Genomic DNA, 17005 nt, shown 5'->3' on the forward strand with positions numbered 1-17005 from the left:
ACGGCTGACTGACAGCTATGCGCTACGGTTATCCCACAAATACAAATAACACACACTGACTAATTAACCCGTCATTTTTAGATTTTTAATCCTAGGGTAACCAATACAGCGTACCTAATCAGATTCCTCCTCAAACTCCTCCTCCAGTTCCGGCAGCGGCGCGTATTCTTCGGGGGATGATGGAATAGGAGGCAACTGGCGTCGAGGACGACGCAGCGGCTCACTGCAACGAGGCCCACACAATCATCAGTAAACGGCGAGAGATACAACTCGTGGACAATCCTGTATTCCGCTAACTTATAGAAGATTCGCGACGCCAACTACCGCATTCACTACTGGAAATGCCCGGTGACAAGTTAAGCTCAATCACCCATTTTGATCACGGCCTAATAGAATCCGGGATCGAGAATTCGGCGTCACAAAGAACCTTTCGCTCGCTAGTTTCATTAAATACGATTATACGATAACCATGCGTAAATTGTAGAAAAAAAAAGCACGACAGCAAAGCAAAAGCCAATACACGTGCCCAAAATCCCAGAATGCCTGCACCGGGCAAGTAGTAAAACGATATTTCAACCGATGCGATGGACATTAATTTTTTGCATAAATCAAACAAACCTCGAGTACCAGTGAGTTTCTGTAATTATTGGTAAAATTTATGCGATAGCGAATGCTACTCGTAAGAAACAACCGATAAGAGAACAACAACTCTTCTTCATGAAATGGTGCAGAATTTGATTAAAATTCTGCTGCAGAATTCGAATTCGAATTCTGGTCAAATAATCAGAAATTCGCAACAGAATAGTTGATACACACCTATCTGGGTCCGCGCTGGTCGCCGTGGCCATTCCGCTTTCGGTGGCCGGCAGAGGAGCCGGTGTACTGGGGCCGGGCTGGGGTTCGGGCTCATGGACATCGGGGCCATCCTGCGATAAAAAATAACGAATAGAAACGCACGGTCATTCAAGTGAAGCAGTTATGCTGCGCGCGCCAGAAAGTCAAGTTGATTTAAATACGGCATTTTCATCACGCGAGATCATAGGTACCTGTGTGCCACTGCATCCAGAACACTGGGAGCAACAATGCCGAAGCTACCTTCTGTTGTAAATTTGAGACACGCCCCCTTAATCTTCCTGTGGCAGGTTTGCAGTACTCATAAATATGTGTAATAGCCATCCTACAGTCGCCCTCCATTAATCCAGTACTCTTTCCGCTACTTACCGATCGAAGGCGTGCTAAAATTATAGTGATGGTGTTGCTCTTTTTCAAAAGGATTTCATCTGTGTCCCGGCTCGTCAAATTAGCAGCTTCCACGCCATTCAGATAAAGAATCCAATCGTTTTCCCTCACACGGCCCTCCGCCACCGAACCTGGCACAATCCGCAGCACCTGCAAAATTCCGAAAGCAGTGGATACAACAACGAATATGCCGTGCCTCGGGAATACGTAGATAACCGAGAATCTCGGGTCACTGCAAATTTCGCTAACATATGTAACCGACGAAAATATCCAGGGAAAAACAGTATCCGTTCTAAATTCCTTATATAAGATTTAAATTTTATTGGCTTTTCGATGGAGTTATCATGTTTTAAGTGGTTGTATAAGCCGGAAACTTTGTACGCAGCACAAAATAAACCGGACCGCTTTAGTCTGTACAAAGTCAGTCAAGGCATCCTGGTCGGAAGAACATATCAAGCAGGACACTTTGGCTGGATTACGAAAACAATCCGGATACTGTGGATAGAGAACGGAATATAAAGAGTCGTTTTTAGCAGGAGTGCTGTACTTCTATTCACCCGGAGCCTTTGCCCCGGGTGGTGACGATCATTTCGTACCCGGAGATGTAAATGTACGAGTACTTGTAGTTGGGCTAGCGAATGAATGCTTTTTCATAGTAGCAAATGCTGACTTCTTGTTTCGAACGAAGTGTGCGGGATGCTGTCTCAGTGGACAAAGCGTCCGCCTCTAATACTCAAAGCATGTTTAACCAAATAAAACTGTGACAAAATAAACACCGTGCACTTATTTGACCACCGGACGTTACGATCGGCTTAAAGACCGTACCATTAACCGGACGTCGCAGTCATCCGGACTTTCTGATCGGTCACAACTGTCAATTACGCCAGTAAAAATTAATTAAGAATTACAGGACATCAATTAGCGCTGTATAGATGTCCTGTAAAACGGAGAAAGCCGTCTTTAAAGAAATTTTCTCGAGTACCCGCAGGTTTCCGCTTTCTCCCTTTCCGCCGGTCAGTCCAATTCCCCAAGCAAGCCATTCCTCGTTCGATGACGGTGCGGTGCGATTCAGCGTGATGCACTGGACTGACCACACCGCCGGGTCCAAGGAGTCCTTGACCTTTTGCAGCAGTTCTTCGGCGTTTGGCGCAGCGGGGGCGTTCTGTCGACTAGTGTTCACCGCTCTGGTGGACCGGTGTCCTGAAAAAGAGAAGGTTTAGCGAAAGACGTAAGTTCAGAAAACGAATTACGAGAAAACTGTAAAGAACGCCGAAGCGACGGGACTAGGTTAGGCGTTCTTCCATTACCTCGTATCAACGCTTCCATTGTTGGCGAGTTTTGCATTTTGTAGTCATCAGTATTACTGGTGACTGCAAAGAGAAACTGGAAAGATTCCACAGAACGAACTCAACAGCAGGCGACGGTAACCATTCGCTTCTAGATTCACATGGTAAATGTCCTTAATATTTTTCGTGATAACTGATAAGGTACAGTGATACGTTGCCTTTGCGGCAGCAAGTTCTAGACACTATAACAGTTCTCTGCATCATGACCCGAGTGACATGCCGATATACAAACGTACAGTTGCTTGCATAAGAAGTAGCCGGCCCCCATGCTGTCTCGGCCAAATTGCATAAAGCGCGCGGAATCCACACGTTAGCGCCCGATGTCGTTTGATGGAATTCGACCGATGACGTTTGATCCTGATCCCGTTTCACGTGTACCTTGCCGTGGACCAATACGTTCTGGCGAACTGGCTCTGGTCTGTTAAAAAAAGGCTTTTTGTAAGTTCTCAAAAGGTTGCCAGGGCATTGCAGCACAAGAGAAACTAGATCTTCATGAACCACGCACGCACCACGCACAGAACTCAAGTAATTGTTAGATCGAACTCCTCTCGTCACAGTAGTGTCAGGGAATCTGATTTCTAGCCTGGTAGAACTTACAGTAACGCTATACTTAAAAAAGTAACAGCATGCTTTTCTAGCGAATAGCTATGGACCACAGCATTTGCGGTTACCCTGCCAAGGTCATACAGGCTTCGTCAAATGAAAACGATGTTAGGCATTAGGCATATTTTGTAAGCGCACTAAACGGCAAACATCAACGAAACTTTAATCAGATTTTAATTTGAAGGTAAGTTATCTCGATGCATTTATAAGCGCTTACAAGTATAACACTTACAAGTCGCTCAGTTCTTTTGCGAATATGGCAATCCTGTCTTCTGGTCCATGGAGCAGGGTTGTATATTCGGTCTTATCACCACTCGGAGTCGTAACGTGTTGGAACGTGAATCCTCGTAATGTGTGTCGTGCCACTAGGGCTTGGATTTCCGCTTCACTGACTGAAACGAGATTTAAATTTACCAGTAGAAAAATCCGACGACGCAGTGACTACGGTTACTTACATAAAGACTGGATGATGCAGTAACGGCTTTCGCTGGTGCTGGCGCGGTCTGCAGCCTGGACACCGAATCCTTTGATATCCCGACAAACTTTCTTTGAACGTTCTCGATCTTCGCGATCCATGATTTCCAGATTGCTTTGTCTGTATAAAATCCGTAATAAATTATTTTGGAAATAATCCAAAAAGTAAGAACAAGCTTTCAATGCTAACATATCTGCCGAGTGTGCATACCGAGGGTAGCTCATCTTCTTGGATTGGACGTTAAGCACGATTTATATTCCGTTAACAAATTCGGGTATATATTGGGGACACTGCAAAATAAAAATTGTTGAAATCAGAAAAAGCATTAAGGATGTCAGTAAAAACCAGAGCAAAACTACTGGTTCAACAACGCCATTAACTTTAAACGGCAAGTATCTGAGTCCGGAGTCCGGACAACCACGGCAATGGAATCTACACTATTGCAAGGACTTTATTAAAGGAGCTTACATCCAAATACCGGAGAAGGATAACTCTAGAAAGCACTTGTCTTCTGTTCCTTTTTAAACTATGTATAAGGTAGCTGAATCAATGCTAGCAATTGTCGAACTAACGTTGCGGGCATTCCTTGGTAAATTCTTCCTGCCTTTTTTAGAACCAGGATAGCAAAGTGAACCACAGAACTAGTTGAATCAACACAAATTCAGTACGCCATATTTTTCTCTCATCCATCTCCGCTTCTTTTTTGTGCAAAACTTGGTTCTCCTTAATCATAATCAATAACGAACCACAGTGACCACGATCAATCTGACAAAAACCACGCACGCGCGATCTGGCTGCACCGCTGCATCCTGTAATCTTGGTATACCTTCGTTTGACCCCGCTAAATCAACTGGCTGCGGAGAGCTGGACTACTACTGGACACCTTCTCTAAACTGATTAACCATTCCTAAAAACTTCCGAAGCCTTTATTGTGGACAGTCACCGTCTGCATGACAAGTGTCGAAATGTTACCGATCACGTTACCGTTTCTGGAATTTCTAGCTGCATCTTTATTGTACAGAGTAGATAACACTACACCCTATATGTCAAGAGTCTGTGCGGTCAGGTGCGGTGCGAATAATTGCGGTACTCTAGCCGCTTACACATTTTTAACCGCAGAGCCTCTGCCTGGGAGGAAAACAGCGCATGAGCAGCGCGAGCACGTCCATACCTACATTTCTACGAGCATGCAAGCGCTGGCCTCATGGTGCTTTCCTGTAAACAAACGCTGCTGTTCCCGATGTGCCAAACACTCCATACAGATACAGTACATACAAGACACTTATTTGATAGCCAGACAAATGATGAACCATAACAGTCACGTTAGTTTACTGAATTAGAACCATAATAGAAAGTACAGGTGTTCGTATAACTAATTGCAGCATATGATTCTGCAATTAAATCTGTCACACTGCAGCAATCTAGCCTGTGGAATTAACAAGATCCTGTGGCTAACTAGTCTGCTACCTTATGAGGACGACAAGAAGGCTACTTATGCGGCTCTGATATGCATACGGCCGGTCAGTTAACAATCAAATAGCTACCGACAGCGCATTCCTTGAGTTGCTTAACACCGAAACGTTCGCCGGTATTGGGTACGCCCATCACAGGTATCAGCCGAGTTGACTTTTCATTGCAACAAAGAATATCGGCGCTGCATGCCAGAGATGTGGCTGCTTTTGCGAACTTACAGAGCGCCCAGCTGGTTGCCTTTACGAGCCCAAGAATGCCGCAGTCTGACTGTATAATGATAACGACAGATTTCTCTTAAAGCAAACACATACCTGGGAGGCTGGGACACAGCTTCCGACGGCTCCACAGATTCCAGAAGCTTCTGAACCTCACTCGAAAAAGAGACGCGCCAAAGATAAGGACAAAAAAATCGCTGAAAAATCCAAAGCATAAATCTCCGAAATAAAATAGTCACAGCCGTGCATATGCGTACATATGAAGTGCTTGTTCTTTTTCTACGATGCGCTATGGAGGCTGAAGCTTGTCCCGGCTTTTGCCTGTCAAAAATTTACCAAAGCTAGACCACATGGTGGTACATTTTTGGTGAAAGCAGGGAATTATTCTGACCATACGTTTTTGAGATAAAAATTCCCAAAGAAAATTCCCTGAAAATTCGGGATAAATTGTGAATTATTTTCCAGGAACAACCGGTTGTGAAAACATTTCGGGCAAATACAAATGGTTGAAAAGGCCAAGAAAAGCTGAGTTAGAATATAACTTTTTGAGCTGTGAACAATTTGACCGTGACCTTTACATCAAATTGCAGGCGTTTTAATATATCTGCTTTAACAATTAAATTCTTCATGTGTTGTGAGCTAAGATTGTGATTTGTGACTGTGAGTCCAAAACGGCACTGCTGTTTAGCTAAGTGATTTTTAGGTTACCCCGTACGACTCGTGTGTGTCGGTCAACGAGCCAGTTAACCTTCCACCGTCGACTCCGGACCCGGACGGAACATCGTCCATGCTCTCGTCCGACTCAAACGTCGCCGCAACCGTGCTGTGCCTTGAGTAGATCCTTGACAGAATTGGAGGAAACTGGTGTTCCTTCTCCAGATCCATCTGCCGGATGTTCACCAAGTCGTTGTATGGTCGGTCGCGCACAAGCACATGCGTTTGGCGGTGTTTACATGCCGGCACCAAAGGCGGTGGTTAGGCTGCTGCTCTGGCACTGTAACACTGGATAACCCGAGCCTTTTGCCGGATCTGCCACGACATGAGCATTTATATGTGCAAAATGCCTTACCTTTGGCGCTCTGCTTAGGTTTGTTGGGTTCCATAGTGCTTGTGTGGCAACTCTGAGTCTGATTCTGAGGCCGAAAAGTCTGCAGAATCGGACTGATAAATTTTATGTCCGAGAGGATTGTTTGTGAACGCCATAATCAGGCCAATGAATAATTGTAAGCCGGAGTCAGTTTATGAATGGCCATATCTGCACACCAGCTCACTGAATACGGTTCCTACTGCGACTGCCATAGATGTAAATGCCATAGACCTGTGGACGGCTACGGACATCACGGGCTGTCATGCTCTTTCTCCGCAGGCAGACACCCACGCCACGGGAGCCTGAACAGCATCGTATGCCGTGCACTGGTGTCTGCTGGTGTGCCTGCCAAATTGGAACCGCGCGGGACATCCCACACAACAGAACGTCGTCCCGACGACTGCACAACTTTCGCCTGGGAGCGCGGCATGTGTCTCGCTTGGGACGTGACTTGTGTAGACACGGTGGCGGTTTCTCATCTCAGAGCCACCTCCGTAACCGCGGGAGCGGCAGCGGCACAAGCCGAAGAGAAGAAGTCGGGACTGTATTCTTACCTGATCGGCCGCTATATTTTCGCACCAAATGCCTTTGAAACGATGGGACCTTGGGAACCCTATGCTATGGCCATCGTCAAGGAATTAGGCAAGAGACTGCAGCAGCATACTGGGGAGTCTCGCTCTCATGAATTTCTGCGACAACGATTGTCGCTGGAAATCCAAGGAGGGAATGCGACATCTGTACTCGGGACCGTGGGTGAAGCGGATAAATTGAATAAGATTTACCTGTTATAACTCTTTTCTTTATTACTTTATTATGTTCCGATGTTTTGCGCCTTGTGTTCGATTTGACCAATAAAATTCACTGCGACTACCCGTCAACTAGCAACTTTTTAGTTTTCTTGGGTTGCTTAGGTTTTCTCAAATATTTTTTAAATTAAAATTTTTACGTGTTTCTACTTCCTGGTTCGTGTGCTCTGTTAATCAGTGACAAGCCAATATGTGAGTAATGAGTATCCCGAGATAAATACCTGGCAGAGATACATGTTACTGCGCAGTGCATGGTTATAACAACACGTACAAAGTACAATGCGCACTGTAATTGTCCATGCCATACCAGTTTTTTTTTTCGAAATTATCGAAAAAGTAATAGAAGCATCAAGTGTCTGTTCCCTTGGTCCACAATTTCGTTGTTAAATACAGTATAATTTTTAAACAGCCCAGAAATTTTAATATCCGTTTATAAAAACTGAAAATGAGAAATTCTGGATTGTGTGACAAACTCTCCATACCGTATACGCAAGGCAGGTATAGGTCTGTATCAGCATAATAATTATGTGAAATTACCTTTATAAATAATAATTATTATTATTTATAAAGGTCACTTCACACTGGAAATTTACGTGAACCGGTTTTGTGTTTGAACCAGTTAAAACGGTTTGGAGGATTCCGCATTCTAAATAAACCTTCACTATCTCTCCGACCGGATGTTGCGTTCATTTGCTTACCCATAAACTGGCATGTGCTTACTTTATTAAGCCGTGCAACCTCCAGCCGAAACTGTTATTTTCAAAGAGTTCAAGCAAGAATCCAGTCATACCCGCAAGGACTGAACCTAGAGGCATGCATCATGAGAACGAAACACGTCCCGATGCCATCACCACTATCCCATGGACAAGGGGACTGTGTGTGGCATGGAATGTTACCTGTATTGACACTGTCGCCCGTTCGTATTTGGGCCAGACCAGTGTGAAGGCCGGAGCGGCAGCAGACCATGCTGAAGCCGAGAAAGCAAGAAAGTACAGCTTCCTGTTGGGGCTGTATACGAATTTACGGCTGTTGGTTTTGAAACATTCGGCAGTTTTGGTACATCTGCCAAACGATTTGTTAACGAGACTGGGAAGAGGATTTTGCTACAAACCGGCGAGATTCATATAGTCTGGAGTTTTTGAAACAGAACATCTGTTTAGCAATTCAACGTGGTAATGCTGCTTCAGTAATCGGTACCGCAGAGAACGTTGTTTCGTTTAACCGTAATTAGATCTTGATATTGTTATCACGCTGTTGAAATAAAAAAGCCATCACAGCAAGAATACCGACACATTCCGTAGACGACCGCGTAACGTGGAAATCTACGTAACGTGGAAATATACGAAAATACGTGTGACCTTTCTTGGACTGCCAGCCTATTCCTTGCTCCACGCGACCGAAATGCGCACAGAGCAATGAGCCGAAAGCATGCCAAAAAATTAAGGCAACACTGGAAGCACCGAACTACCCCAAAAACATATTTCAAACCAGAACACAATTTCCGGTATCCGAAGATTTTGACCTATTTCGTTCACAAAATCCGGGCGATTGGTGCTCTTCCGATCACCGTTGTATTTTCGCAGTTAATTCGGATGCCTTGGATTATTACCAACAAAACCAAAAGGGAAGCAAACGGGCAAAATATAAGCACTTTTAGCAGTTGTGCCGTGAACGCCCACCCGTACAGACAGAGAAGTGAGTCACCATTTCTCATGCCGCCAAATGAATTCCTCTCATGAGAATTTTTTTTAATGGCTTCCTGATGTTCAAATTAATCGATTAGCGTTGCCAGATTAAAGAAAACGATTTGAAAAATTATTTTTGTGTATTCATCAGCTGTTCGCCGTAGCCGTCAGTCACCTTTGGATTACGGAGTGGAATTCAGTGTACAGATATTACACTGCCTCTGCCATACTTTAATGCGAACGGTTGAGCAGGTACTGTAGGTGTTTTTCATATTGTAGCATCTGGTGGCAGTAGACAACCGGCAGTTGTATCAGCGCCACATATGAAAATCCGACGTATTGGTCATAATATTATTAATAACATGCCGATTTTAAAAGGTCAGAGTGAGCGTAGGACTCCCGGCCTCAGCACCGAACGAGTCTAATGAAAACAGTAATGCACTACCGCAGCCTGTAACCGAGTGATGCAGAAACTGGACTTTCAAGACGGAGAAGCTAGTACAACACATGTGCAAATGATACTTACAGCCGAAATTGACTTAACAAAAGTCAGCTGAACTTACAAGGCAAGATGCAAATTGGCTTAAATACAGACTGGTATCGATATATATTAATTACAATGAAATATTTAAGTCGATACGGATGCGTTTATTATTTAAGTTTATTATTTAAGTCATTTCAGTGTTGTTCGTTCTCTGTGAATTACGTGTAATCGGTACAATATTACTGTCAACAATAATATGCCGATTTACAGAGAAATTTGCAGACTGTAAGCAACAGTGAAGTGCTTCGACTTATCGCGACAAAAACCGCATCCATCATTCCCGGGGAAGGTATTTTTAATTGCACAGCTGCCAGAAAAGTAGATTGCTAACAAAGTTGGTTGATACAGTAAACAGCCAGTAAACATCCCCTTGACCATTCTGAGCAGCTGACGCCTGTCTTCCCATTGGGATAAGGAAATCCACGGCAGCTTGTCTCGGCGCAAATCTTGCATTATTTCTTTCCGCGGTAATGCAGCTCTGGACGCGGATCAGCGGTGTGCGTTATACAATAAACCTGCAATAAACATAGACGTTGTATAATAATATTGTCGTATATACATTTCTACGAATGCTTACTACGACGAAGATCTGCAAAAAGCAGCTCGGTTTTCACGCATATTGCGTAAATTAGCGCTTTCCTGCTCACACGCCTCGCTCCTTTCTGATTTATGCGCATAAGATGGGTCTTGTTGCAAAGCTATTTGACGATTTTATCATTGGATGTTTTAAAGCTGAGTCGCGGACCGATTTTTCGATCCCCCTTAGTTTACTCCTGCACTGTAGAATGCATTAGGGTTGAAATCACGATTTTACTCAAGCTTCATGTAACACCGGGCTTCGAGAATTCGAAAAGGTGTGAAATCCAAATTCGGGTACATACACGGGAACTTTCGCTGTCGCGCACTCCTAAACACATTTTTGCATTGCTTTATGACATTTTGTAGCCAAAGGGTTTGTATACGTAGGCGTGAAATCGGTTTGCGCGCGCAACATCCTGTGAAGCGAGAAGCGGCTCACGTACAGCGATAAAGTCTTTCAAAGGATTTCAACATATTGGGCCGTGGTGCAGTGGTACTGCCTACGCGGATCTAACGACGTAGCCGGGGTTCGATTCCCCCATCGGTGCATTTATCAGCCGTTTCTCGGTTTCCCTCGGATTGCGCCCTGCTTAGAATCCGGTTCGGGAGTTATTACTGAAATAAAATTCCAAAAGTTTAAACGCGCGGAGGTGTACCAAAAGTTTCATTATGAACCGATACTCTTCTAATTTTGCACGAAAACGCACATTACTATGAAGATCGTTTTGGTACCGAACCAGCTTTATGCCTGTATACAAATTTGGTGCTATGTACCGGGCCAAATCGCTTAAAGAATTCTGTCTAGATGGAGTTAGTATTGTCGTTAGTACCGTTGCTGTGATTTATTGGTATGAGCATTCAAAACAAAGCCAATTGGGAATTTTCGAAACCGGTTCAGGTTCAAACTCAAACTTGAGTTCAAGTTGCGAACTTGAACTTAACCATGAGTTTAAAGTTGAACTTGAGCACTTGTGACTTTTCGAAACGCAGAAAACCAAACTTAAGTTACAAGTTAGTTTTAACCGTCGCCTGCACGCGGTAGCGATTCTGCCTTGCGAAAATCTAGTTACTGGATTCATGATCCTTAGGCATCACTTTCACTTTTCTGATCCAGCGAAAGGTTAGAGTACTCCAACAAGAAAATTCAGAAGTGTTTTGTGATACCAAAGGAGGAAAATTTGGTTGCGAACAAAGGTTTTTATTAGTGCTTGAATATTACCATAGGGACCTACGAGCTAGAGCTACAAGTGGTGGTGTATGAGTACTCCGTCGTCCATAGGGTCAACATGCTAATTTCAACTAGACCTACAGAGATTCATATTGTAAACAGAAACGGCGTTCCATGCATTCAAAAAAATTGCTAGTTTATTTTCTATCTTTTGCCACACAACTGCCTAGTGTTCGCAAAGAGATGAAGTTATCACGACAGTTCAAAGTTTGGCAACGGCAGTCAACAGCCAAGTGGGTAACTGCCGCATCCAACGGTTGGCTGGCGTCAGTTCGACAACAGAACTTCAGAAATTGGTCGTCTCCGTTGATCACTTTTTGAAACTGAACCACCAAAAAGTAAACTTGAAAATAAGCAAAGAAGTTAAAGAAAAATGTTTGTTTTTCTTAAAGTTTGCTATGGTTCAAGTTTATATTTCAGCCGTTAACAAACGGCAACGCTCCAAAAGTTACTCAAGTTAAAGGGCCTTCCAACTTGAACTTAAATTGACTTTTGCAAGTTCAAGTTTACGTTCAGACGGGCCCAGCCGTGGCCTCTACTACTTTTTTAACTTGAACTTGAGTTTGGACTCGAGTTTGAACCGTCTTCGAAAATTCACAAATGTTCTACGTAAAAAGATAGTGATGCAAAATGTTACGTGAAAATAGCATTCAACTGATTCTGTGTTGAAGGACAGTGCATATATGTGAGAGCCAACCTGCCGTATATGTACGCAGACTAGTCGCTCTACCAATCGGGAACGGAAGGTGTTTGCTGCTTGTAGAGAATCGACATGTCGTTTCGCTACAGTTTGGTATTAGCAGACGTTTTAGGACAGACAACTGCGATATTGCTCAGTCACAAGCAGCAAACAAAATAACTGCAGTACTTCCAGTAACTTGCGAGTGGCTTAATTTAAATCGTTTGGTTGTCAACGAAAAAAAGTCCAAGTTGCTTTTGATTTCCTCCGCGTACAGCCGAGATAAGAGTGTCGCATCGGTTGATTTGAACGGGCATAAGTTAGAACCGGAAGAATCAGTGAAATACCTGGGGGTGATAATTGACGAGCATTTGAAATGGACCGACCAAATTAAAAAGGTCCAAAAAAGTGCTTATCATGGACTCGCCTTGATAAACGGTGTAAAGGACGCCCTGCCAGTAGCCCAACGCCTTGGACTTTACCACGCATTTGTCCAGACACATCTGGACAACACACCTGGACAGTTGCTCCATTGTATGGAGCGGTGCGCCTGTGTCCACGCTGGAACCATTGGCAATCGTCCAAAGAAAAGCCGTTCGAGCTATCGCCAATTATGGGGGAACATCGGCCAATCAACTAATGGAACAGTATGGTATTACGCCATTGTTTAAACGATGGAAACACCAGGAAGCAACTTGGCTTTACAAAATTCTGCATCCCGAAAAGTTCCAGCTTCCCCGCTATCTCACCGAGATGATCGTAGTGAGGCAGTCGTCCAAACCGTATGGCCTTCGAAATGGAAACCGCACGTTCATCGAAGCGGAAGGATCTACACGAACCGGAAAATCTACGCTGGCTTGGAGGCTGAACAATGTTAGGAGCCAGCTAATTGAGGCCGGGAGTGACATTCTCACTAGCAGTTCTCTTGCTGTTTTTCGTAATGCATTGAGGCTTGTTAGCATTGCTTAACTGATGACCTTTGTTCTCTACATACTGTTTTTCGAGTGGCTTTTGCTGAAATTTCATGAACCTGATTTTTATTACCGTTTTAGCCAGGTTTAGATTCCCACGCTAGATTTCGATCCTAGCATTTAATGGGTTACCTGCCTACATTTACAATAAACAATAAAATAAACAATAAACACATTATCCATTGCGTAAACAGTTACTAACGCCAACTGGGTCAGCCTGAACAACGGCACAGACAGGCTGGCAGCATACGCTGGATACAGCATACGCTCTTTTTAATCTGGACGAACTGCTCCAACCCTGGAAAGCCTCCAGACATCGTCCCATTCAACTGTGTATTGCGGCTTTAAATAAGATTTTTGAAAAGCCCGGATGGAAAGAATGTTACTGGACAACCTTTCTGGTGTGTTTCACCAAGTATATGACCATTCGCTTTGGCTAATTTCACAGCAGTCTTCTCTAAAAATTTTCTTCTGAATATTTGCAGATGGGAGTTCAGCCACCGAGGTCTTTAGACCACGCTACACGATTTCCTTTCGAACGACTGCCCCGAAACAATTGTTGTTACATACGTTGAGTATGTGGGCAGAAGCAGTGGAAAATCAGCCGCCCAGCGAAGGATTTCTATAAGAACCGTTTGCTGTCCGTCGCGGGAGTCTTCGAATTCTGACTAGTATCGTTTGCATTCCCTCGGTTCCCACAGAGGTTTATATGCGGGTTACTAAACTAATTTCTAAACTTACGGATATTGTTGATTTTGTACTTGTAGTGCCTTTTAATCAACGTGGCTAAGTTCTAGGTAGATCTGGAGTGGTGCACCTAAAAACAACTGTGCCCATTATGTAATGCGTAATCACTGCTCTATTTAATGCATAATCGATACAATTAATGAAAACAACAGCTCGCAACTCTGTACAAATTGGCGAGCGATACTGACATACTGTATCCGTTTTTCCATACTTCGACCTTTTTTCTCAATCCGGACACTTTCACAATATGGACTCGCGTACGCGTACGACCGCGTTTCTCTGCATTCCGCATGAGAAAACTTGATAATTTTGTACTAAACTCTTGTACGAGCTTGTATAAAAACAATTAACCCATAACAATTAACACTCATACACTCTTAACAATTAATTAACTGATTGTTTGCGCTACCGGTTGCTAGCCTTGGCACATTGCTGGACGATGCCGGTCTGCGGATCGCTGTTGCTTTGCGGATGGGGGCACCAGTATGCAGGGAGCATATATGCCGTTTTGGGGAAATTGTTGATGCGTTTGGCTTACATGGCCTGTCGTGCATAAGGAGTCAAGGAAGGTTCAGGCGGCACGCCAGTCTGAACAGTGTAATCCACCGTAGTCTGGATTCAGCCAAAGTGCCGACAATCTTGGAACCGCCCGGACCGAGCAGATTAGATGGGAAACGGCCGGATGGCTTATCACTCTTTCCTTGGAAAAATGGCCTTCCTCTGATTTGGGATGTGACGGTTGTTGACACGTTCGCTACGTCGTATGCAGCCGGCTCATCAGAAGCCGCGGGATCTGCAGCTGATGACGCGGAAACATGAATAAGAAACCTTTACTCGGAACTCACTGATCGACACTTTTTCGAACCAATCGCCCTCGAAACTATGGGAAGTTGCGGCGGTAGTACCCGTCATTTCATCAGTGAAGTTGGCCGACGCATTAAAGAGCAAACAGGAGAAGCGCGCGCCACCGAATTTTTGTGGCAGCGTATAAGTGTGGAAATTCAGCGTGCGAACGGTGCTTCTGTTCTGGGAGCGGTTGGGTGTTCTAAAGAGCTTGAAGAATTATTTTTTTTTGTTTTAAATTGGTTTATCAAGTTCAAGTGTAAATGGCTTTTAGCTTGTACAATTTGTCAATAAAACAAATTTGGATTAAGTGATTTGTTTAATTAATTAATTAATATTAATTTAAACTTAGCAACAATACCAGCCAGCAACAGCTTCATAACGACCTTTCGTAACGACCTTCCGTAACGGACAGAAATCAACGAAAGCATTAGTCCTGAATATAGAGGACCTTCGCTACGCTCCGGTCGATTATTGTCGTGACCCGTAAAAAAGTGCGAATGTACGAGTACAAAGGATCCATCCATATGCATGCCGTTGCCAGAAACACGCACTGCAGTACCAAATACTGTATCGCAACGCTGAATTTAGTGATTAAAAGCTTTGAGCAACTGCTCCACTTAACCATAGCCATACACTTAACCATACTATATGGTTAAGTGCGAACGTATGGTAAAGTGTGAATACCATACAAACGCGTCGTATGGTGATGGACTTTCAAAGGCTCCTCTTAACACCTGCCCAATTTAACTTCCCCAGATATACACCTTTCGAATAGAGAAAACATTTTTGAATGTAAATGTAATTTTTTGGAAAGAGATCGTTTCACGCAGTGCGAGAAAACAAATTAAATCTGAAGGGACCAAGAGTCAGCTATGCGCCTTCGCTGAGTACTTTGTACACTGCTACCTCGATGGCGGTCGTCTAACTACACGATAAGGGATGGTTAAGGTATGGTTATGGTGTTTTCTGCTCAAAGCCTCTATATTGTTACCAAGCGGACCATACAGTAAAACCTGCCTCTACAAACACCATGGGAATCTCTGTACTTTTTTATGAGACTTAGGCCTCGTCCCGAATTCAAAGCGAATCTCGTTGCGATACAGCAACTCCACCTTGCGAGGTGGCTTCGTGTACCGTATCTGTAGGCGTGGCCACTGCATACAGCCACCTCGTGTGGTTGAGCAACCGTACCATAACGAGATTCGCTTAGAATTCGGGGCAAGGCCTTACTGGTGTATCATACAGCGCAGCGGAAGCGGAACACAGGCAACCAGTTGCGTTAACGGAATATCAGTGGAACACATTAAACGGCTGAAGTATATCACAGAAAACAAGAGCTCATTCGTTCCTAAATGGTACATAGGTACCAACCTGCAAGTACAGAACAGACGAGTAGTGATGGTTATCACAGGCGACCGGTTTGGCACAGCAGTGCGTACCTGGTTGTGCGCGATTTCTGTCGTCACTGGCGACCTGTCTTCGATCTGCAAATTCTTAATAGCACCTCGTTGACCAGCAGAACAACACTGCCAGGCTACGTCTGGCAGTGGGTTTGCTAATTGACGAGGATGCCGACGTGGTGACCGGTTCAAGGGAGGAAGAATTCATCATGGATAAACAGTTTGAAGTACTGGTGCAACATGCTGAGATTCCTAGAAGCCGTTGTGTCCGCGGACGTTCCCATGTTACTGAAAAAAAGGCTCCAAAAAATGAGTTCCGTCGTCGTGATAAAGAATTCCGATTCAATTTGTCTCGGAAGGACCTCACGGTGGTGGTGCTCCTCGGCGAAACTGCCAAAACAAACTGTGTGGCGAACCCCGGTATGCTGTAGCCCATCAGGAAGTATCCGTCACGCAGGAGACAAGAAACACAGCACGAATTCAGCTTTCGAACAGCGGACGTTACATCATGCAATGTACAGAGGGGATAAGCCAGCCACTATTCCGTCCATGCACTGCCTGGTGTTACATCTTCTGCGTAGTAGTGCTTATCCAGTAACTGCGATCTGTCCACAATGAACTACACAAGTTGAACTTGGAATGACGGTGTATACACCCCGTTCACGCCAAGTTAGCGGTGTCCATTTAACAGAATTCCCAGGTATAAATTACGTAGTACATAGTGCAGCGCGATGCGGGTGCATTCGTTCAGAGCTTGGCGACGAAGAAGCGATGGTACAGATATATTTGGATGGCCATTTGCATGGTAGTGCGGAATATCAAAAGCACGTTTGCGTATTTTGATGGCAAGTTTGCCTATGAACAAAATAGATAATACCAATTGTGAATAATGGAGGAACATTGGCGAAGACTACGTTAAGCCAAAACGAAGGTTGCCGGTTAATGGTTAATGACTTCCTGTTCTCAGTGTTCTGTATAAAAACGAAACATTAATTTAAGGTGACCACTCCGTACACACCCTTTCACACTACCTTTCGGTGCACAACCTTTGACACTACCATTCACTCGACACTACCAATCCA

Source organism: Paramacrobiotus metropolitanus, unplaced genomic scaffold, assembly GCF_019649055.1.
Source record: "Paramacrobiotus metropolitanus isolate TYO unplaced genomic scaffold, Prichtersi_v1.0 Parri_scaffold0000121, whole genome shotgun sequence".
Lineage (NCBI taxonomy): Eukaryota > Metazoa > Tardigrada > Eutardigrada > Parachela > Macrobiotidae > Paramacrobiotus > Paramacrobiotus metropolitanus.